Genomic DNA, 22829 nt, shown 5'->3' with positions numbered 1-22829 from the left:
TACTACTGAAGCAAAAGGATAAGCAATGGCAGTAACCATAAATATCACCACTCACAAACACTACCATAATTTATAGTTGTCAAAACTGTTAATGGTCTCTCATCACAGGCTGAGATGTAGATAAGTTAGAATGAGGATGGTGTGAAATTCCCAGCGCTCAGCTAAAATGCCTCCCTCTGCCCTGCTGCTCAGGAGAGCACGTCAGAATGCAAATGAATAGGAATGACATTATTATAAGAATAACTGTTCCTATTTATTTATTTATTTATTTGAGACGGAGTTTTGCTCTTGTTGCCCAGGCTGGAGTGCAATGGTGCGATCTCAGCTCACCACAACCTCCGCCTCCGGGGTTCAGGCGATTCTCCTGCCTCAGCCTCTCAAGCAGCCAGGATTACAGGCATGCACCACCATGCCCAGCTAATTTTGTATTTTTAGGACAGACAGGGTTTCTCCATGTTGGTCAGGCTGGTCTTGAACTCCCAACCTCAGGTGATCTGTCTGCCTCGGCCTCCCAAAGTGCTGGGATTACAGGGGTGAGCCACTGCGCCCAGCCTCCTATTTATTTTTTTTTAAAGAAGGCAAATCATTCAGACTGTGGTGACTTATATACAATTAGTAACAAATTACTGGCCATAGACCTCATGAGTGATCATGTCAAGACGTGACCACTGAGAAGCATGGTTAAATGACTGCTAGATTTCTGAACATGTTTAAGGTCAAGAATCCATCATGCCCATAAGTTGAAACTGGAGTGAAGTTGTTTGGGTGAGTTAGAGTGGCCCAGCTCCTCTCCTGGAGGTACCATTCATTTGTTGGGTATGCAGAAGTGCTGAGACTCCTTCATGGAGCTCAACACTGGCCCATGAGGGCATAGTTTATACTACTTCAAAACCTTTCAAGAAAAATGTAATGGAAAATGTGATGTTATCAGAACCTTGGCCAAAATAATATTTCAGAAATGAATGAGGAAGGACAATTCCTTGTGACTGATCAGCAGTCTGGTCTGGGAAGATGTCACTCCTCAACAGTTGGATGATTCTAGAGCCCTGAGTCAAAAGATTTTGAAGGAACTAACATTTCAACAATGTAAGATCACTGGTTTATAAACATAAGCTCTGGCCAGCACTAGGACATCAGTGAATTATACATAAAAGGTTTATACTTTGAGCCTGGGAAACATAGTGAGACCCTATCTCTACAAAAATAAAAATAAAAAATAAAAAATTAGACAACACAGTGGTGCATACCTGTAGTCCCAGCTACTTGTAGGATCGCTTGAGCCCAGAAGTTTAAGGCTGCAGTGAGCTATGATCATGTTGCTGTACTTCAGCCTGGGTGACAGGAAGACCCTGTGTATAAAAATAAAAAATAATAATTTTAAAAAGGCACCTCTGAGAAACTGCCTACACAGGGCTCATACCAATTTTACAGATGAAATGACTATAGCAAAAAGTCAATGTCCCAAGATACCAATTAGGTTTCATACCGTGAGCCATTCCTAGTTGACTAATAATGTTTGCCTGGCCAGGTGCGGTGGCTCACACCTGTAATCCCAGCACTTTGGGAGGCCAAGGCAAGCAGATCACTTGAAGTCAGGAGTTTGAGACCAGCCTGGCCAATATGGTGAAACCCCTGGCTCTACTAAAAATACAAAAATTAGCCAGGCGTGGTGGCAGGTGCCTATAGTCCCAGCTACTCAGAAGGCTGAGGCAGGAGAATCACATGAAGCAGGGAGGTGGAGGTTGCAGTGAGCTGAAATTGTGCCACTGCATTCCAGCCTGGGTGACAGAGCAAGACTCCATCTCAAAACAATATATAATAATAATAATAATAATAATAATAATAATAATAATAATAATGTCTGCCTGGAGCTCTGAGTTGATAGGAATTCTGGGGGTTAAGTACAGGATTAGCAAGAAAGAAGGTGGTAAATTAGCCAGAATTTCTCCATGGATATGGAGGGAGAAGTAGAAACAGGTGTGACACCATTTCCTATCATTTTTCCAGTGTTTTCCATCATTCAACCAACATTTGGTGAGCTCTGCAAGGTACCTGTCAGGTGTTGAGAATACTGGAGAAGAACAAAACAGATAGTTTTTAAAATCTATCTAAATAACTGGAGCCCAAAATCCAGTTATTTTTATCATCCCACTCTGTTCCTGATAAAAGATCTTGCTATGTCTTCATCAAAAATTCATTTCCTCTTCTTCCTGGGTACATACAAACTACATTATTCAGCTTCTCTTGTGGTTTGGTGTGGCCATGTAACTGAGTTCTAGCCAATGACACATAAGCAGAAGTGATATGTGTGATTTCTAGGCTTTTTAAAAGGGGGTGTGTCCTAACCACAATCTCTTCTTGCTAGTTGGATGCAGAAGATGACAAAACCCTAGGGGATGATGTAGTTATGGCATAGAAGGAATCCCCCTGAATCACTAGGTAGAGGATTGTGACTTGTCAACCAGAAATACTTTCCTTTAGACTGGGCATGGTGGCTCACCCCTGTAATCCCAGCACTTCAGGAGGCCAAGGCGGGCAGATCATCTGAGGTCAGGAGTTTGAGACAAGCCTGGCCAACACGGCGAAACCCCATCTCTACTAAAAGTACGAAAATTAGCTGGGCGTGGTGGCGTGTGCCTGTAATCGCAGCTACTCAGGAGGCTGAGGCAGGAGAATCGCTTGAGCCGGGGAGGCAGAGCTTGCAGTGAGCCAAGATTGCGCCACTGCACTCCAGCCTGGGCGACAGAGTGAGATTCTGTCTCAAAAAAAAAAAAAAGAAAGAAAGAAAGGAAGGAAGGAAGGGAGGGAGAGAAAGAGAGAAAGAAAGAAAGAAAGAAAGACAGACAGACAGAAAGGGAGGGAGGGAGGGAAAGAGAGAAAGAAAGAAAGAAAGAAAGAAAGAAAGAAAGAAAGAAAGAAAGAAAGAGAGAAAGGAAAATACTTTCCTTGAAGTACTATATAAGCAAGCAATAAACTTCTTTTTGTTGGAGCCATTATTCTTTTGTGTGTATATTTATTATAGCAGCTAGTGAATATTATACTACCTAATTTGCTCTAAAGTGACCTGGCCTCTTTCAGCCTCCTCTCAACATGCTTTCATCCACTACAGTTGGCACTTAATCCATATTTTCAAGTTAAGTTAGGTGGATACCCTTCATCCTAGCCCAGGAATCTGTATTTGACAGAGGGCATCAAAGGCATGTTGAAGATCCCTGCTTTATTCCATTCCTATGAAGGAATGACAGTCATGTTTCTTTTTGGCTAGAATATCTTTCATTGTTGCTGTTGGACTCCAAAATTGGCGCTGTAATGACTCCCCAGAGTTGTCATGGGCTCTGAGTCACACAGCCCAGATTTAGCCACAGCTGGGTCCCCTACGTCGGTGGAGCTCAGACTTCAGCGTGCACTTAAGCACAGGCTTCTAGCTCCACCCCCAAACTTTCTGATCCAGTTGGTTTGGGTTGAGTCCAAGAATTTGGATTTTTACCAAGTTCCTAGATGCTGCTGCTGGTCTAGGAACCACACTTGGAGAACCATTAAGCCAGTAAAGCTAAGCTGTTGCTGTTCATACTTTTTTTTTTTTTTTTTTTTTTTTGACTCGGAGTCTCACTCTGTCGCCCAGGTTGAAGTGCATTGACGCGATCTTGGCTCACCGCAACCTCTACCTCCCAGGTTCAAACGATTCTCCTGCCTCAGCCTCCTGAGTAGCTGGGATTACAGGCACCTGCCACCATGCCTGGCTAATTTTTTTGTATTTTTAGTAGAGATGGGGTTTCACCATGTTGGCCAGGCTGGTCTGGAACTCCTGACCTTTCAGGTGATCCACCCCCCTCGGCCTCCCAAAGTGCTGGGATTACAGGCGTGAGCCATCGTGCCTGCCCGGTCCTGTTCTTTTTTTTTTGAGACGGATTTTCACTCTTGTCGCCCAGGCTGGGGTGCACTGGCACAACCTCGGCTCACTGCAACCTCTGCCTCCCGGGTTCAAGCAATTCTCCTGCCTCAGCCTCCTGAGTAGCTGGGATTACAGGCGCCCGCCACCACGTCAGGCTAAATTTTGTACTTTTAGTAGAGACGGGGTTTTGGCATGTTGGCCGGGCTGGTCTCGAACTCCTGACCCCAGGTGATCTGCCCACCTCGGCCTCCCAAAGGGCTGGGATTACAGGCGTGAGCCACCACGCCTGGCCTCATCTTTTAAAATTACTATAAGACATCTGAATTAGGGTTCTCCAGAGAATAGAACCAAAAGGACACACACAAGCATGCACACATGCACACACACACACACACATACACACACGAGAAGATTTATTATGGGAATTGGCTCACATGATTATGGAGGCTGAATATTTCCACTATCTGCCATCTGCAAGCTGTAGAACCAGGAAATCCAGAGGTTTAATTCAGTATGAGTCCAAAGGCCTGAGAACCATGAGATCTTATGATATAATTCCTAGTTCAAGCTTGAAGGCCTGAGAACAGAGAGTAGAGGTGAGGGGAGTGCAGGTGTAGTTTTCAGAATCCAAAGCCTGAGAACGAGGAACTCCAATGTCCCAGTTCAAGGAGAGGGGGAATTTACTCTTCTTCCATATTTTTATTCTCTTTGGGCCCTCAACGGACGATGCCCACTAACATTGGTGAGGGCAATCTTCTTTATTAAGTCTACTGATTCAGATGCTAATTTATCCTGGGAACATCCTCAGAGACACACTCAGAAATGTTTCTCCAGCTATCTGTGCATCCCTTAGCCCAGTCAAGTTGACATATAACATTAACCATCACAGCATCTGTGTTCTGTAAATGTTTTTGTTTGTATGCTTTGTTGGTGCTTTCTTTTCACTTTTCCTTCTGTCAAATCCTAGCCTTGTTTTTGCTTGTGATACCTAGAGCGGGAGCCTAGGAAAGCTAAGACACTGGACTGAACTGCTATTTGTGTGGCAGCTACTGCTGCACTTTGGCACCTGGGCTTGTGGCTGACAGACAGAGATGGTGATAGCTCTAGACTCTGCAGCCTTCCTTCCAGTGATGTGCCTCAGTTTTACTATTTGTAAAATGAGGGTAATAACTTTTTCTTTGTAAGAATTAAATATTTTATACATGTAAAGCATTTAAAACAGTGCTTGGAACAAAGCCAGAGGCATCACATTACCCAATTTTAAGCTATACCATAAGGCTACAGTAACCAAAACAACATGGTACTGGTACAAAAACAGACACACAGCCCAACAGAACAGAATAGAGAACCCAGAATTAAAGCCACACAGCTACAGCCATCTGATCTTTGACAAAGCCAACAAACATAAGCAATGAGGAAAATTCAATAAATGGTGCTGGGATAGCTGGCTAGCCATGAGCAGAAGAATGAAACTGGACACATACTTTTTAACCATATACAAAAATTAACTCAAGATAGATTAAATATTTAAATGTAAAACCTCAAACTATAAGAAAATCCTAGAAGAATACCTAGGACATACCATTCTGGACATTGGCCTTGGGAAATAATTTATGATTAGGTCCTCAAAAGCAATCACAACAAAAAGAAAAATTGACAAGTGGGACCTAATTAAACTAAACAGCTTTCACACAGCAAAACAAACTTTCAACAAAGTAAACAGACAACCTACAGAATGGGAAAAATATTTGCAAACTATGCATCTAAAACAGGTCTAATATCCAGAATCTGTAAGGAACTTAGACAAATCAAGAAAGCAAAAACAAACAACCCCATTAAAAAGTAGGCAAAGGGCCAGGCACAGTGGCTCAGGCCTATAATCCCAGCACTTTGGGAGACCAAGGCAGGCAGATCACTTAAGCCCAGAAGTTTGAGACCAGCCTAGGCAACATTGTGAAACCCCATCTCTACAAAAAAATACAATGTGGTGGCATATGCCTGTAGTCCTACCTACTCGGGAGGCTAACGTAGGATTGCTTGAGCCCAGGAGGTTGAGGCTGCAGTGAGCCATGATCGCACCACTGCACTCCAGCCTAGGCAAAAGAATGAAATCCTGCCTCCAAAAAATAAAGAAAGTAGGCAAAGGACATGAACAAAGATTTCTCAAAAGAAGAAATACGAGTGGCCAACAAACATATATTAAAAAAAAAAGCTCAACATCACTAATCATCAAGAAGCAAATCAAAACCACAATGAAATACCATCTTACACCACTTAGAATGGCTATTATTAGAAAGTCAGAAAATAATAGATGCTGGCGAGGCTTCAGAGAAAAGGGAATACCTATACACTGTTGGTGGGAATGTAAATTAGTCTAGCCACTGTGGAAAGCAGTTTACAGATTTCTCAAATAACTCAAAACTACCATTCAATCCAGCAATTCTACTACTGGGTGTATACCCCCCCAAAAATAAGTCATCCTACCAAAAAGACATGTGCACTCATACATTCGTCACTGCACTACTCACAAGAGCAAAGACATAGAATAACCTAGATGGCCATCCATGGTGGATTGGATAATGAAATGTGGTACATATACACCATAGAATACTATCTAGCCATAAAAAAGAATAAAATCATGTCCTCTGCAGCAACATGGATGTAATTGGAGGTCATTATCCTAAGCTAACTAATGTAGGAACAGAAAACCGAATACCAAATGTTCTCACTTATAAGTGGGAGCTAAGCATTGGGTACAAATGGACATAAAGATGGGAACAATAGACACTGGGGACTACTAGTGGTGGGAGGGAGGAAGGAGGGAAGGACTGAAAAAACTCCTATTGTGTGCTATACTTACCACCTGGGTGACGGGATCATTCACACCCCAAACCTCAGCATCACACAATATTCACATGTAACAAACCTGCACATGTACCCACTGAATCTAAAATAAAAATTGAAATTATTTTTAAAAATTTTAAAAGCAGTGCTTAGTTCATATTAATTATGCAATAAAATTAGCTATTATGAACTGTCAATGTAACAGTGCATGTTTTAGTAACATGGGGGCATCATTCTCTTCAACTTTATTCCCTTCTGGCATATATTCCAAAAAGAAGCAAAAGAAGTGGTAGGAGCTGGACTTCCTGGCATCCAGAGATTTAACTACAATCATGAAAGCATAAGAATCATTCACAATAAATGGAATTGGATGGAGAAAAACAACTTACTGCCATCAGTTTCGTTCAAATTGCTGATGGTTGATCTGGAGTTTTCTGTTACGAACAGGCTTTGATACAAGTAGGCAATGCAAGTGATACGGTTTGGCTCTGTGTCCTCAACCAAATCTCATGTTGAATTGTAATTCCCAATGTTAGGGGAAGGACCTGGTGGGAGGTGATTGACTCATGGGGGCAGATTTCCTCCTTTTTGTTCTCACGATAGTGAATGAGTTCCCATGAGATCTGGTCGTTTAAAAGTGTGTAGAACTTTCCCTTTCTCTCTCTCTCTCTCTCTCTCTCTCCTGCCGCCACATGAATATGTGCTTGTTTCCCCTTTGCCCATCCACCATGATTGTAAGTTTCCTGAGGCCTCCCCAATCATGCTTCCTGTCCAGCCTGCAGTAATGTGAGTCAATTGAACCTCTTTTCTTGCTAAATTACCCAGTCTCAGGTAGTTCTTTATAGCAGTGTGAGAACAGACTAATACAGCATGTTTGCTGAATGGGACTGAAATGAGTCATAGAATAACCTAAAATATCTGGATGTAGATCATATGTTAAGAAAACACTTAAAATGTGGGGCAAATTTATACAAAGCACATTTTAAATATACAGTAACTTAATGATGGCTGTCAGTTGTATCACCCAAGGAAATACTGTTATCTATTGCTGCATTACAAATTATCTCCAAAGCTTGGTGGCTTAAAAACAACAATAAACATTTATTATCTCACATAGTTTTCATAGGTCAGAAATTTGAGAGTGACTTAGGTTTTCATGAGGTTGCAGTCAAAATGTTGGCTGGGGATGGATGCAGTCTCATCTGAAGGCTTGACTAGGCATGGAGGATCTACTTCCAAGATGGCCCATTCACATGGTTCCTGACAAGAGGCCTTGAGTTCTTGCCACAAAGACTTTTTCCATAAGGCTGACTGAATGTCCTCATGTCATGACAATGGACTCTTCCCATTGCAAATTACCCAAAACAGCAAGACAGATGCTGCAATGCCATTTATGACTAGCATTGGAAGTTACACTCTGTCACTTCTGCAATATCCTACTGGTTACATACACAACAAATCAGGTCTATTCAGTACAGGAGAGGGCAGTATAAGGGTTTGAATCACAGCAAGTGAGTATCACTGGGGGCCAACTGGAAGGACAGTTACCATGCTTCACCTCAGCAAAAACATGGAAACTAATTAATTTTTTAAAACTATAGTTTTTTGTTTCTAGTATGTAAAACAGTGTTGCTTATTTTTATTACCAGTTTTCAGATGGTAGCCTCACCAAATTGGTCAGTAACGTTGATGGTAGAATTGCACACATAAAGAAAAGGATTCTACAGCAACTTGAGGCTTAGTAAAAAGCTTAAGAACTTTTTTGTTGCTGTAGTTTTTTTTGGTTTTTTGTTTGTTTGTTTGTTTGTTTTTGGAGACAGAGCGTTGCTCTATTGCCCAGGTTGGAGTGCAATGGTGCTATCTCAGCTCACTGCAACCTCCGCCTCCCAGGTTTAGGTGATTGATTCTCCTGCCTTAGCCTCCCAAGCAGCTGGGGTTACAGGCGCACACCACCATGCCCAGCTAGTTTTTGCATTTTTAGTAGAGACAGGGTTTCACCATGTTGGCCAGGCTGGTCTCGAACTCCTGACCTCAAGTGATCCACCCGCCTTGGCCTCCCAAAGTGCTGGGATTACAGGCATGAGCCACTGCGCCCAGCCTTAAGCAAGCTTTTATGGCTGAAACTGTCTAATGGTCATTGCAGGAAAGTACACTGCTGAGCAAGAATGAAGGATTTACGAAGCTGTTTCAGGGTAGCGTGACCAGCATTTTTGAAAAATCCTGCCCAAGAACATTTGAGGTGTGATTTTCCATAAATCATAGTAACTGAAAGGGACCACAGTCATTTTTATATATAACCTTGGATTTATAAAATCAAAATAGCGGTAGTGCTATACATGGGTGAGAGTGAGAGCTCTGTGGCACTGTAAGAGTTAAATCAGTGAGATTAATACATGAGGGGTAGAGGCCATATATCAGTAGAAGGCACTCCAAAAGACAGAAGGTTCCCCAAGCCAAACACAAGAACAGAGATTGACTTCAGTTAAATCAATGGAATTAATATGTTTCAAAACCTGCAGGTCGACAAAGGGGGAAAGTCTATACAGAACACGGGGAAATGGGAGGCAGAGGAAAGGCTGCAATAATTATATATTAATAACCAATTTGTTGAGCAGTTGCCATGTGCAAAGCACTTTGCATGAATCATTTAATCCACACAACAACCCTATTATTGGAATCATGAAACTGTAAGTTAAGTGACTTTCTTTTTTTTTCTTTTTTTTGAGATGGAGTCTCACTCTGTCACCCAGGCTGGCATGCAGTGGCACAATCTTGGCTCACTGCAACCTCCATCTCGCAGGTTCAAGCAATTCTCCTGCCTCAGCCTCCTGAGTAGCTGGGATTACAGTGGTGTGTGCCACCAAGCCCAGCTAATTTTTCCATTTTTAGTAGAGACAGGGTTTCACCATGTTGGCCAGGCTGGTCTCGAACTCCTGACCTCAAGTGATCCACCCGCCTTGGCCTCCCAAAGTGCTGGGATTACAGGCATGAGCCACTGCGCCCAGCCTTAAGCAAGCTTTTATGGCTGAAACTGTCTAATGGTCATTGCAGGAAAGTACACTGCTGAGCAAGAATGAAGGATTTACGAAGCTGTTTCAGGGTAGCGTGACCAGCATTTTTGAAAAATCCTGCCCAAGAACATTTGAGGTGTGATTTTCCATAAATCATAGTAACTGAAAGGGACCACAGTCATTTTTATATATAACCTTGGATTTATAAAATCAAAATAGCGGTAGTGCTATACATGGGTGAGAGTGAGAGCTCTGTGGCACTGTAAGAGTTAAATCAGTGAGATTAATACATGAGGGGTAGAGGCCATATATCAGTAGAAGGCACTCCAAAAGACAGAAGGTTCCCCAAGCCAAACACAAGAACAGAGATTGACTTCAGTTAAATCAATGGAATTAATATGTTTCAAAACCTGCAGGTCGACAAAGGGGGAAAGTCTATACAGAACACGGGGAAATGGGAGGCAGAGGAAAGGCTGCAATAATTATATATTAATAACCAATTTGTTGAGCAGTTGCCATGTGCAAAGCACTTTGCATGAATCATTTAATCCACACAACAACCCTATTATTGGAATCATGAAACTGTAAGTTAAGTGACTTTCTTTTTTTTTCTTTTTTTTGAGATGGAGTCTCACTCTGTCACCCAGGCTGGCATGCAGTGGCACAATCTTGGCTCACTGCAACCTCCATCTCGCAGGTTCAAGCAATTCTCCTGCCTCAGCCTCCTGAGTAGCTGGGATTACAGTGGTGTGTGCCACCAAGCCCAGCTAATTTTTCCATTTTTAGTAGAGACAGGGTTTCACCATGTTGGCCAGGCTGGTCTCAAACTCCTGACCTCGGGTGTTCCACCCACCTCAGCCTCCTAAAGTGCTGTGATTACAGGCATGAGCCACCATGCCCGGCCTGTTAAGTGACTTTCTTAAGGACACTAGTGGTAGAGCTGAGATTTGAACCACATCTGTAGGGCTTCAAAGCCTGTGGGCTTAGCTAGTCTTATCCAGCTTTGTGCTGGAGAATGGAGCTTCTGGCAGGAGGATGCCTTGTGGCAGATTCACCCCTACAGTAGAGATACAGGGATTGGACCAGTGTAGTTCCAGAATACTGGCTATTAGCATCATCCCCTCAGTTCCAGGTTCCAGAAATCACCTTCTGATCATGTCTCCTCTTCCCACAGAGAGAGAACAAGGTCAGGGTCTGACAAGACAGGCTGGGCTGCTTGGCAGGTACAATTCTCAAGGGAACTAAAAAGTATATTTTTAAGATGTTTAATCATGAAATATTTCAAACATACAGAAAATAATATAAGAGATGGGCCGGGAGCAGTGACTCATGCCTGTAATCCCAGTGTGTGGGGAGGCCAAGGCAGAAGGATTGCTTGAGTCTAGGAGTTTGAGACCGGCCTGGGCAACACAGCAAGATCCTGTCTCTGAAGAAAAAAAAAAAGAGAGAGAGAGAGATGACTGAAAAGGTACCTTTACTGACAGTGCGTTGTGCTTGCTTCACAGTTTTCAAAAACTCTGAGAGATTAAAACACAGAGACTTTATCTAAGCACAAATAGGCCCAAGACCAGTGTATCTATAAACTGGCTCAGACATGTTTGCAAGGGCAGCATTATTGGAAATAAGTATATGGCTTCGTAAGATATTACTTTGAAAGACAGAAATCAGAGTGACTACATTCTCACACACTTCAGAACTCAGCTCAAGGGCAGCTTTCCTGACCTCCTTGACAAAGGCAGATCCTTCTAGCATAATCTCTCACAGCATCTTACACCCCTCCTTTATAGCACACACTCACCACTGCTGTGATGTTACGTTTGTTCGCATGACTACTGGACTAATGCCTTTCTCTTCTATAGACTGCAAGCTCCATGAGGGCTGAGTTTGTGTCAAATTTTATTCACTACTGTATCCTTGGCATCTAGCACAGTACTTGTCAGTAATAGGCACTCAATAAACGTCTTTTCAGTGAACGAATTCAGTTTTAAACACCAGTCTCCTTAGGCATCTACCCAAGAGAAACGACAACATATGTCCACACAAGGACTTCTACTTGAAGGTTTATAGCAGCATTATTCATAATAGTCCCAATGTGGAAACAATCCGAATGTCCATCATTTAGTAAGTGATAAATAAAAGGTGGCATATGCAGACAATGGAGTGGCATATGCAGACAATGGAATGCCATTCAAGCAATTTTAAAAAGTACAAACTGACAAAACACTCTACAACACAATGAACCACACAATTATTACATTAAGTGAAATAAGCCAGACACAGAAGACTACATATTGTACTATTCTGTTTATACGAAATTTCTCAAAAAGGCAGAACTCCAAAGAAGAAAGCAGATCAATGGTTTCCCAGGCCTGGGGGTGGGAGTGGAGATTGACAGCAAAAGGGAACAAGGAACTTCTGAGGGTGACAGAAATATTCTAAAACTGGATTGTGGTGATGGTTGCACAACTGTATAAATTTACTAAACATCGTCAAACTGTATACTTGCAGTAAGCAAATTGTATGGTATGTGAATTATACCACAATAAAGCTGCTAAAAATGTTTAAAAAATCAATCTCCTTACTTAGTCATTTTATCCCAATTTAGGTTCTGTGGAACATTATTTCTGTGGGGCATTATGCCAGAAACTGCTAGTTGAGTCTCTCAACTCTTTAGTGACAGACCCAATTTTTAACTTGGCACATAGAAAAGCAAAATAAAAGACCAGATTTCCTAGCCTCCTTTGCAGCTTGGCATGGTCATGTGACCAAGTTCTGGACAATGAGACATAAGTAAAAGTGTGTAGTATTTCCAGGAAGGTTGTTTAAGGGACTCAACTCCACTTTTTCCACTTTGCCTTTCCTTTTTCCTTCCAAGGACATGTGGACTGGTGCTCCAGCAGCCATCTTGGACCATGAAGTGACCTTGGGAATGAAAGCTAAGGATAATGGAGCAAAAACATTGAAGCCTGGACTCCTGAAGGTACCGGAGAGCTGCCATGCCACCCCTGGATGGCCTGCTTCCCAAATTTCTTTTATTTAAGACAGAAATAAACTTTAATCTTATTATATCGTTTTCTCATATTTATGCAGCCAAATTGAGTCCTAAGTGATACCAGTTTTTGTTTGTTCGTTTTTGTTTTTTGTTTTGTTTTGTTTTGTTTTTTTTTGAGATGGAGTCTCGCTCTGTCGCCCAGACTGGAGTGCAGTGGCGCAATCTCGGCTCGCTGCAAGCTCCCTTTCCCAGGTTCATGCCATTCTCCTGCCTCAACCTCCCGAGTAGCTGGGACTACAGGCGCCCACCACCATGCCCGGCTAATTTTTTGTATTTTTAGTAGAGACGGGGTTTCACCGTGTTAGCCAGGATGGTCTCGATCTCCTGACCTCGTGATCCACCCACCTCGGCCTCCCAAAGTGCTGGGATTACAGGCATGAGCCACCGCGCCTGGCCGTGATACCAGTTTTAATAGGTGTTCCATGAAAAAAGGGTTCTGTGGTCAAATAATTTTGAGAACTATTACATTAAACTTTAACAGATTTCATTAATGTAGGACCTCTCAGGGTTTTTAATATGTGAACAGAAATCTCCAAGAACCTCCAGGAGGGGCTACAGTATACTCAACTTCCCAAACTAACTTGTCCCCAAAACCTCTTTTTAGTGGAACGTCTTATGAGACAAATAACTTGGGAAGAATGAAATGTTGCTTTAAAAATTTTTTGTATTTCTGACTCTCCCTCTCTAATCCATCCTTTTCCAGGTAGCTAGAGAGATATTTGTTAAAGATAAACTTGATGACATCACATTCTTGTTTTAAATCCTTGAATGATTCCTGTAGGATAAATTTCAAACTCCTTCATGTAACATACAAGACTTTTTGTGATCTGACCCTTGCCTTCTCTCTAGCCTCACCCTAACCATATCCATGACCCTTCTGCTGGGCTGAGAACTGACTCTATTTTCCCTAGTTTCTCTACCTCTACACATGCTACACCTCCTTCATGGAATACTTTCCACTTGCCACCTTGCTTGGCATTCTACCTCTGATCTTTAAGACCAGGCTCAAGTATCAGCTCATTCACTCTTGTCCATATTTCAAGAAATGCCTACTATGTGCCACGCATTGCAATTGTGCTTGAGTTACAAACACAGTCCCTGCCCTGGAGTGACACGGAATCACATGAAGTTAGACAAGTACTGTATCAGACAGGTAACAGACAACCTTCACATTTCAGTGACTTGACACTGTGACATTTTATCTCTTGCTTACAACACAATCCAGTGCAAGTGAGCACAGAGGTTCTAGTCCATGCAGTGAGCCACCACTGCCATTTTCTGGGGCCTCTGAGTCCTCCACTCAATATTTTTGCATCTGGCCAGGAATGAGGAAAGGAGAAGTTTGAAAGATCTCACAGGAGTTTTTGGGGGATGTCCAGAAATGGGATATATTTACCACTTCTGTCCAGATTCCATTACCCAGAGCTCAGTCACATGGGCCTACCTGATTACTGAGAAATGTAATTTTTTTATGAGCCTAGGAGGAAAATGAAATGGGCTGGTGAAAAGAGTTGTTTTTCCTGTCACAGATATATTAACAAGAACAATAAAGAAGCTCATGGTCTAATAGAGGAAACAGACAAGTGAACACAGGCATGAAAGCAAGAGAGAACAGATTCGGGTGGGATGCAACTCTTCCTTTGTGGAGTTACTATAAGAAAGTTCCAGAACTGCTGGAAGCCCTTCTGTGGCTCCCTTCAGAGCTCTCAAGGATTGCTTTTCTGGGGCCCTTTGGAAACGGGGCACACTATATGGTACAAAAATTTTTGCGTCACTGGCATCACCCTTGTAGCATCAATCATCTTTCATTCCAGCAGCTGCTGTGGCATCAAGCTCTGCGTGGGCACCATCTGACTTCACACAGCTGCACCCTGACAGCACTTTGCCTTGTGGCCCTGCCACGTGCCTCTTGCTAGGTTCCCTGTTGACACTGAGTTTTGGGACACTGCAGAAGCCCACTTGGCACCTATGCATGAACAACTGGTATGAGTCTTTATCCAATGAGATAAGCTGATGGATAGATTTCCTTCCCTTCCCCCTCCCATAGGCTATTCTGAGACTCATTTTATATTTCTCAGAGGATAATCCCTTGAGCAGAAGCAATCAGCCATACTTAGTGGAGGCCAGATTAATAACCATCCTGGTATTGGCTCTTCCTTCGCCTCCACTTTACTCCTTTTGCTTTACTCCTGCCCTATAGAATCAGGCTCTGTTTCTGGAGACGCAGGCGAAGACACTGCCATGAATGGGTATAGCTAAAAGCAACTTAGCTCTCTCTGTTTCCCTTTCCCCTTCAGTTCCTCCCCACTGGTTCCTGGTGAAGTACCTTGGGTCAGACTCCACTAACTCCTCTCAGTTCTGCAGACCTGATTCTCACTGGATAAGGTCAAGCCTGCCACTTCTCCTAAATGTAGTCCCCAGACCATTCCTTTGCTTGTACCTGTCCCACTCATTTGTGAATCAGTCATATACTTCTATTGATTTCTTTTTTGGTGACTTAATATTGTGTCTCTGTGTATATCTAACTTCTTACGTGCTACTGACTTTTCTCAATGTTTAAGAACAGCAATTACTGACAAGTCCACCTTCCATCTTCCTCTTGCTCTCACACCTCCCCAGGCTGCCTCTTGCATTGGTATATACATACTGCTCTCTCTGTCTAGAGTCCCACCTCATTTATGTTATTTCAATTTTTGTAGGCAAGAGACTTTATTATGCAAAGGGAGGGCCATGTGACTCCCACATAGGACCCACCAAAACTGTCTGATAAAACTCTGCTCCCTGGCCAGGCGTGGTGGCTCACGCCTGTAATCCCAGCACTTTGGGAGGCTGAGGCGGGTGGATCACGAGGTCAGGAGATCGAGACCATCCTGGCTAACATGGTGAAACCCCGTCTCTACTAAAAATAAAACAAAATTAGCCGGGCGTGGTGGCGGGCGCCTGTAGTCCCAGCTACTTGGGAGGCTGAGGCGGGAGAGTGGCGTGAACCGAGGAGGCAGAGCTTGCAGTGAGCCGAGATCGCACCACTGCACTCCAGCCTGGGCGACAGAGCGAGACTCCGTCTCAAAAACAAAACAAAAAAAAACAACAACTCTGCTCCCAAACTCTTTCAAGACATGAGAGCCAAGACTCCCATGGGCGCTGTTGAGAGCTTTGGAACCTGTGATTCTGGTGTTTGAGCTGGAGAGGTTGTGGCTACCAGCTGCCTGGTCCCGCCTCAGCTTCAGCTTCAGCTCCTGAAGCAGCTGGTTCAGAAGGTCAAGCATGCTGTCCCCAAGAGGCAGCAGCAGGCGGGTAGCCCTCAGTATACTCACTCACCAGCAGCTTGGCAAAATTGGAGATCCTCAGGATCTATGCGTAACTCTTTATCTCACCCTCAACTGGATTGTAAGCTCCTTGAGGGCAAAGATATTATTTGTCTTGTTTAATGCTGCATCCCTTGTGTCTAGAACTATACCTGGAACATAGTTGGTGCCTAATAAATATCTGTTTAAGGGAGGAAGAAAGACAAGAAAGAAAGACCATAAGACATTTTGGCCAGCCTTGAGTCAAATGACAGAAATGCACACAGATGAGAGAGATAGGCAGCAGGGGGCTGCTGCCTCTGTTTTCAAGCTGGAGAAATCTCTTGTGTCTGCCAAGAAGTGAAGAGTGTTACTCAGAAGAGAGTTAGGGCCACAGGCTGAAAGCCATCAGAAAACTGGGATTTCAAAGAAGCTAAAAATATTCTCTCTCTGGAGTTAGTAAGCCTCTGCTAAATCATTATCATGGCCCCTGACACAGTCAAAATGTGCTTATCCTAAATGTATCCCACAAACTGCTCTTAGAATCATCAGACTCAGATCATTTCTGCTTTGAGGTAGAATGAGCCTCTACAGTCAGAATCCAATCAGTTTTTTAGTGGGTGCTTAGGAAACACGATGGGCAAGCAGGGCGCGAGGAGGGCTGGTGACTGCCAAGGTTAGGGTGGAAGGGGGCAGTAATGAGATGCCATACAGAGTATTCAGCCAGGCAGGGCAAACTCTCCATCCCTCCTTTCATAATTTAGGAATTTCCTAATTCCTAAACCCTGGTCTAATTTCCCTCCTTCTTCCATCTATTTTCTTTACAGCATTTATCACTACCTACCCCTTGTATTTAGTCTTTCGCCTATTCCATGAAAGCAAGGGCTTTGTCTTTTTGACCGCAATATCCCGTTTTATATCAATGTCTGGAATTTAGTGGGCACTCAAAGATTACCTGCTAACGAATGAATTCGAGAGTGTAACAATTAGTTGAATCTCTGCCAAACACTGGGCCCTGTCCTTGAGGATGCTACAAGGATGGTAGGGGCGACAGGCCCGAAAATAAATGCACCATAGCTCGACACCTGATTTCACGGAGATCTATCCAAGGCGCTGCAGGGTCCCCGGGGCTGGAAAACTCCCGGGTGCGCTGGGCCTTGGGAAGAAGCCCGTCGGGAGCCAGGAGTACCAGGGAGCCGGGCTGAGCGGCAGAAGACGCGGGTGGAGGCTGCTCCGTTCGCTTGGCCACTCAGGATCTTCTTTTCCTGACCTGCGGGTCCCTCGCTTCTCCTTGCATCTGCCCGCGTGGCCTCGGCCCCTGCGGAACCCCTGTGTCGCGGGACCCCAGCCACATCCTCTCCCACCCCCGGAGACGCCAGCCCCGGGTCTTCCAGATCACTAGCCAGCTACCTGAGAGACCTCCACCTGCGCGCTGAACCCCCGCCGGCGCCCGCGCGCGCCAGGTCCCCGCCCCCTGCCTGCGATCTGCAGCATGCAGGACCCCGCCCCGCCCCCTCGGCCCGCGGGACCCCGGCCCCGCCCCGCCCCCGTGGCCCCGCCGCTAGTCCCGGGGGGGCGGGGCCGCGCGCAGCGGCGTCTCCAAGGCGGGGGGCACGAGGCAGGGGGCGGGGCGGTCTCAGCGCCGGCCAATCAAGGCCGCGATCACATCCATGCAAATACGAGCACAATGGAGCGAGCCCATCACTCGCCCCTGCAAGCAAGCTTGAAATGGGCTTCTGTCTGAGCGGCAGCCGGGATGACCAATGGGTCTGTGTTTTGGACCGGCGAAGCCCAATGGCGCGACAGGGAAGGCGGGCCCGAGATGGGTTAGGGTGTCCTTGCAGGGTGTCTGAGCTAAACTTCACCAAATAATAGCTGTTTGTATTTTGGCTGCTGCAGGAGCCATTTTAGGTAAGTTCTTCTCTTAACTTTTTATTTTCCTCCCTGGCCTCGGCGGACCGGCCTTGTCCGCGGGTCCCCGGCCCCGCCCCGCCGGCCGGGTTAGGGTGCCCCTATGAATGGAGCCGGGATGAGGGGCTGCGGCGGCGTCCAGGCCCGGCCGGGCTGGGGTCCGAGCGGGGCCGGCGGGCGGGCGGCCTGGCGGAGGGCAGGCGGCGGCCTGCGGCCTGGGGAGAGGGGCGGCCTCTGCCACGCCAGGCTCCTGCTCCCGCTCCCGCTTTCGCTCGGGCCGGGCGGCCGTCCTTGGGAGTGCGCCGCTGCGGGCCGCGCGCAGAGGCGGGGGTCCGGGCAGACCCCGGCCGCGGGCCTGGCGGGCGGGGGCGGGGCGTGCCGAGGCCCCCCCCGGGGCGGGCGCGGTGGGACCCCCGGGCCCAGCCGCGCTGGGGCGGGGCGGGGGTGACCGCTATTCCCGCCGCCGCCCCCGCGGAGAAGTTGCTCTATTCGCGTCCTGCGTCTGTTTGCAGGGGTGGAGGAGGGTGGGCTGGTGCCAGGCTGCTGTTCCGGGAGGGGGCGGGGGCCCCTGCGCGGCCTCGGATCGCGCACCCCCTCCGCCCCCTTCTTACGCACTAGCGCGCACTCGCCCCGAAAATTGGAGCCCTGGAGGGGTCCTGCAACCCCGCTGCCAAGTTTTGTGCATTATTAGATCGCATGTTGGAGCTTTAAAAAAAGATCTATCTGTCCTCTTCAAGGTATTTATTTTCTTCGCTGTTGAGAAGTAACGGAGTCCGTTGCGCCCAGATTTCCAGGGACATGCCTATCGGATGTGCAGAGGGTTGGCAGCTACTTGGTTTTTTTTAAAGGCGTTATTAGGAAATCCCCTCACTAGTGAGATAATTGAAATTTGAGTTTGTTTGCAGCGTCAGTTTTATTTGATACAATTAAAAATGCATAAGCAGGCACTTTATATTTGTGTACATAAAGTATTCCTAGTTCCAGTTATGACTAATGTGACTGTGGTTTCAGTCGTGTGGGATCTAATAAGGCAGTATAATTCAATTTTGAGCTCGTAGGCCCCTGTTCTCCAAATTAGGGTTTATGGACCATTAGTGATCTGGCCAAGGTTTCTGGTGAATCCTTGGCATCTCTGAGCATCTCTCTTGGGCTGTGTGTGTGCCTTATTTCCCACCCCCTGAAAACTCCTCGTTTCTGGTGGCAGATCCACGAACACAGAAAATACACATTTTAAATATTTACAGTTTTCAGGATGTCTGAAATATTGCCTGAAATTTGATTATTGTTTCCCAGATGGTATGTAAGAGTACCATCCCAATGGGCCCCCAATTTCGATGTACTTTGTGGAAATATGTTTGTGGCGTTTGGGGAAAAAAAACCGGGGCAGACCACTCGGTTTTGCTCCCTAGACTGATGTGAGCTGTGTAACTTACTGGGGATCTGTCCCATTGATTTCATGGCACAGTCGAGTTTGACTGTAAGCCAAATTGGAAAATCAGGTTGGCAACCTCAGAGAGAGAGTTTTTGTGAACTTTATGGCTCTCTGGCAACAGAAAGAAGATTTGAGATCTGTGTATGATAAAATGATTAGGCATGAATCCTCAAGTAACATGATTTATGCCAAGCAGAGCAGGTGGTTTCATATAAGCAATGCATCTTTATAACCAAAGGCCTTGGGAAAATGCGGAGTGGTAAGATTATTAATTTTGGAGTTCTTTTTGTTCCAGGGCAGATTTCATAGATGAATTATAAGTTCTTTTGAATTTAAACATTTTTCTTGATTAGTGGGTGACTAAAAGCTATCCTGCACACATCTTTCCCCACCGTTTTGTTTGCTTTGGAGTCTCTCTAATAGTAACCAGACCATAGTACTGTTCTTGGTGTAGTCTGGCCATGGGCGAAGTAAATCTAGATCTGTTGCGAAATTGAATTGTGCTTCAGTGTGGTATCACAGTCTTCCTGGAGTCACGTTTTTTATTCTGCAGCTATTTCTTTGCTTTTCACATTTAGCTCTTCTGTTACATTTAATAGCACTGCAAACTCTTTCAATATGATCATTTTTACAACTTTTAAATATTCTATATCTTTATAATTTTTATAATTTATTATTCATGTAGTTGGGGAAGTTCTCTGAACTCATCAGTGTATTAGTTAAGGCAAACCACACAAAAATTGAAAGACAAGTTAGAAGTGAAGTGGGAGAAATACGACTAACTGCTCCATTTCTGGAAGAACCTTTGGCAGTTATGTTTTTGTATTTATTGATTTACTTTTTGTATATTTCAAATACCAAAGAAAACCTGAAGCAGAATCATATCTCATTAGAAGCCACATCTTATTTGTGATTTTGCTGTGAAATTGCAGAAAACCTATCAGAAACAACAGGCGGCCCGTGGGCTACTATGTGTTGGAGAGCTCCTTGGTTTATAAAAGTTTCAAAGAAATGTTTTGGTTTTCTTGGAAGTATGGCTTTGCCCGAAGCAGAGTTTGTGGTTAGGTCTTCCTGTGTTATACTATGAGGTTCCACAACATCAGGCTTGATTCTCCCTGTAGGTGCCTATGTTTTTCATGGAAAGACTTTAATTGGTAATTACTAAATGAGATCACTCATGGACCACCCATGTTCTGAATCTCTTTGAACAAGTTTAAGGATTCAAAGATTCTACCTGCAGAAATATCTTTGGTATAGGACAATGACAGTATATCCATATCAACTGAGGAGGCTGTACTCTCCTTCCCTCCTTCCCCTTTCCCCGCCTGGTATAAGAAGGCTTGAAATAGTTTTGTTTTTAATACATATTTAATGATTCTCTTACACTTCATTGCTCATGCAGAGCTTTAGTTTAATTCAAGTGAAAGGTGGAGTGAATTCCATAGGATTGCCTGCATTCTCCTGTACCAGGTTATTATATTGAAAACTCTTTGAAATACATAAAATGATAGCCAGAGCTGAGATACCTCTTCCCTAGAGAACTTTTTTTTTTTTTGCAATGGAATGTGACATGCTTGTGAGTGGAGCAAAAAGAACTAGCATTGATTGAATACCTCGTGTTTGTCCAGTACTCAGCCAGATACTGGGGCTACAGAGTTGGGAAAAATATCTTTGTTTTCATAGCCACTTCGTGAGACTGGGCTGCAGCTCAGAGAAATGAAGTAACTTATTAAAGGCCATAAAGCTAGTCAATGATAGAGCCAGAATTTGACCCTGATCATCTGTATCCAATACATGTCCTTTTCACCAATAGTTCTCTCTAAAGATTTTTTTTGAAAGCTCAAGCGTACTGTTGTATTTTAGTGGTATGGTGTTAGGTTAGTTAGCTAACACACCTTCCCTAAGTTCTACACGTGCATCCATTTTTACTTTTCCGTTTCAGGAATTTGTCACTGAAGAGGAGTGTTGGAATACAGTGAGGACACCCTTTTCCCCCCTTTTGTCTCCATGGAGTAGGAGTGGTCTTCCTGGGGCACTTAGGAGTTCAGGTGTACCCTGGTACAGTAATAACCATGAAGTGCAGAGGGAGAACGCAGTCACTTTTTCCTTTGCCAAAATGTTCTTTTCTTTGGTTCATGTTGTGGAGGCGTTGATACCCTCATGAGAAATTCTGTTACTTCCATAAAAGTCCTGAAGGTAGTAAAATGGAGTTATTTTAAAATATCCATGCTTGTCCCTGTTTCTGAACTAAATCATCTGCATAAAATCCAAAGAAAAATGTTTATTTTTGCCTGTAGTACCTGTATTTGTTGGTTTTTATAGTCAGTAAATAGTGATTCTGTGCATCCTCTTACATTTATTCATTATGTTGTTTGCCATCACTGTTCTGTTTTGCAACCTTTAGAATTTGTAATGGGGTGTATATGATATAACTTAAATAGCTCCTATTTTGAAGAATCAGGATTTTTTTTTGGAATTGATGAACCTTTTTTCTTTATAGTCATAATGAAGGACTTAGAAATTTTAGCAAGGAACAAACCTAAGTTTTCAACGGACTCCCATGGTGCTTTTGTTATCTATTTCAAAAGAGTTTAATATACTAAGACAGTATTTGAAAATTTCAGGATGCTGGGAAGTAGAATTGTAAGATAACCAGGACAGGAATCCAAACATAAGTAGAAAGTGATGGATGCATATTTGAATTTTCTAAGTAAGTAAAGGGAGATTTCCATTTTTTTACCCCTTTATTGAGGATACTTATAAGGGATAGTCGCTGATCGCATTTTATGGATCAAATATGTTATTCTTTATCAAGTAGTTAAATTTTTAATATATTTTGGATTTTCTTATATACTATGTGACCAAGGTATTTTGCTTTTAGATTTTTTTTTTTTTTTAACTCTAAGATTGTTTTTATGTAAAAGCCTGGCTTCAGGTTAAAAGTTCCAGCTACTGTAGTAACAGACATCTTTAGTTCCTACCTAAAGGTTTAAGCTTTTTATCCTGCAGTTCGTGGACCCCTAGGGAGTCTTTGGCTGGTCTGTGAACGCCCCAAAATAGTATGCAAATTTTTGTTTGCATCTGCGTATTTTATAGGCGGACAATCCATTGTTTTTTATGATTCTCAAACGGATCTGTGCCTCTCATACCCCTATCGCCATACCTTTCCACCAGCATACAAAAAATACTAAGGGTCATTAATTTAGGTCATTCTAGAACAACTGCTTTGCACGAACAAAATCTTCTGCCTGGATGCTGACTTCTTTGGACCTTTTTTGTCCTTTAGCAGTCTCAGCCTTGATCACTTGGCCTGGGCTTGGGGAAGAACTGCATCCCTCTGGCAGCATTCAGGCATTCCCTGGGGTTATCCCCCAAATTCTTCCCTCGCTGTGATCACATGATC

At 44.1% G+C, this 22829-nt stretch overlaps 1 protein-coding gene and 1 long non-coding RNA gene across 5 annotated transcripts in view; one reads left to right on the top strand and one right to left on the bottom strand.

The window, feature by feature from the left end:
- Nucleotides 1-283: 283 nt before the first annotated feature.
- Nucleotides 284-17539, bottom strand: LOC117977220 (uncharacterized). The gene is made up of 3 exons (XR_004668234.2): nt 17169-17539; nt 4327-4469; nt 284-1349 (listed from the first exon to the last, which is right to left on the bottom strand). It is a non-coding gene; the product is annotated as an uncharacterized LOC117977220 (long non-coding RNA).
- A 196-nt stretch (nt 17540-17735) lies between these two features.
- CHD6 (chromodomain helicase DNA binding protein 6) overlaps nt 17736-22829 on the top strand; it is a 210144-nt gene continuing 205050 nt past the window's right edge. Inside the window, exon 1 of one of the 4 annotated variants that reach the window (XM_034947296.3) lies at nt 17736-17994. The gene's annotated coding sequence lies outside the window, so the exon portion shown is untranslated. The remainder of the gene's footprint in view (nt 17995-22829) is intronic. The other 3 variants (XM_034947299.3, XM_034947297.3, XM_055104987.2) reach the window with 3 other exon arrangements.

The sequence above is a fragment of the Pan paniscus genome, chromosome 21, assembly GCF_029289425.2.
Source record: "Pan paniscus chromosome 21, NHGRI_mPanPan1-v2.0_pri, whole genome shotgun sequence".
Lineage (NCBI taxonomy): Eukaryota > Metazoa > Chordata > Mammalia > Primates > Hominidae > Pan > Pan paniscus.
Note: the sequence above shows the minus strand (reverse complement) of the source record. Positions and strands in the feature narration are given on the sequence as shown.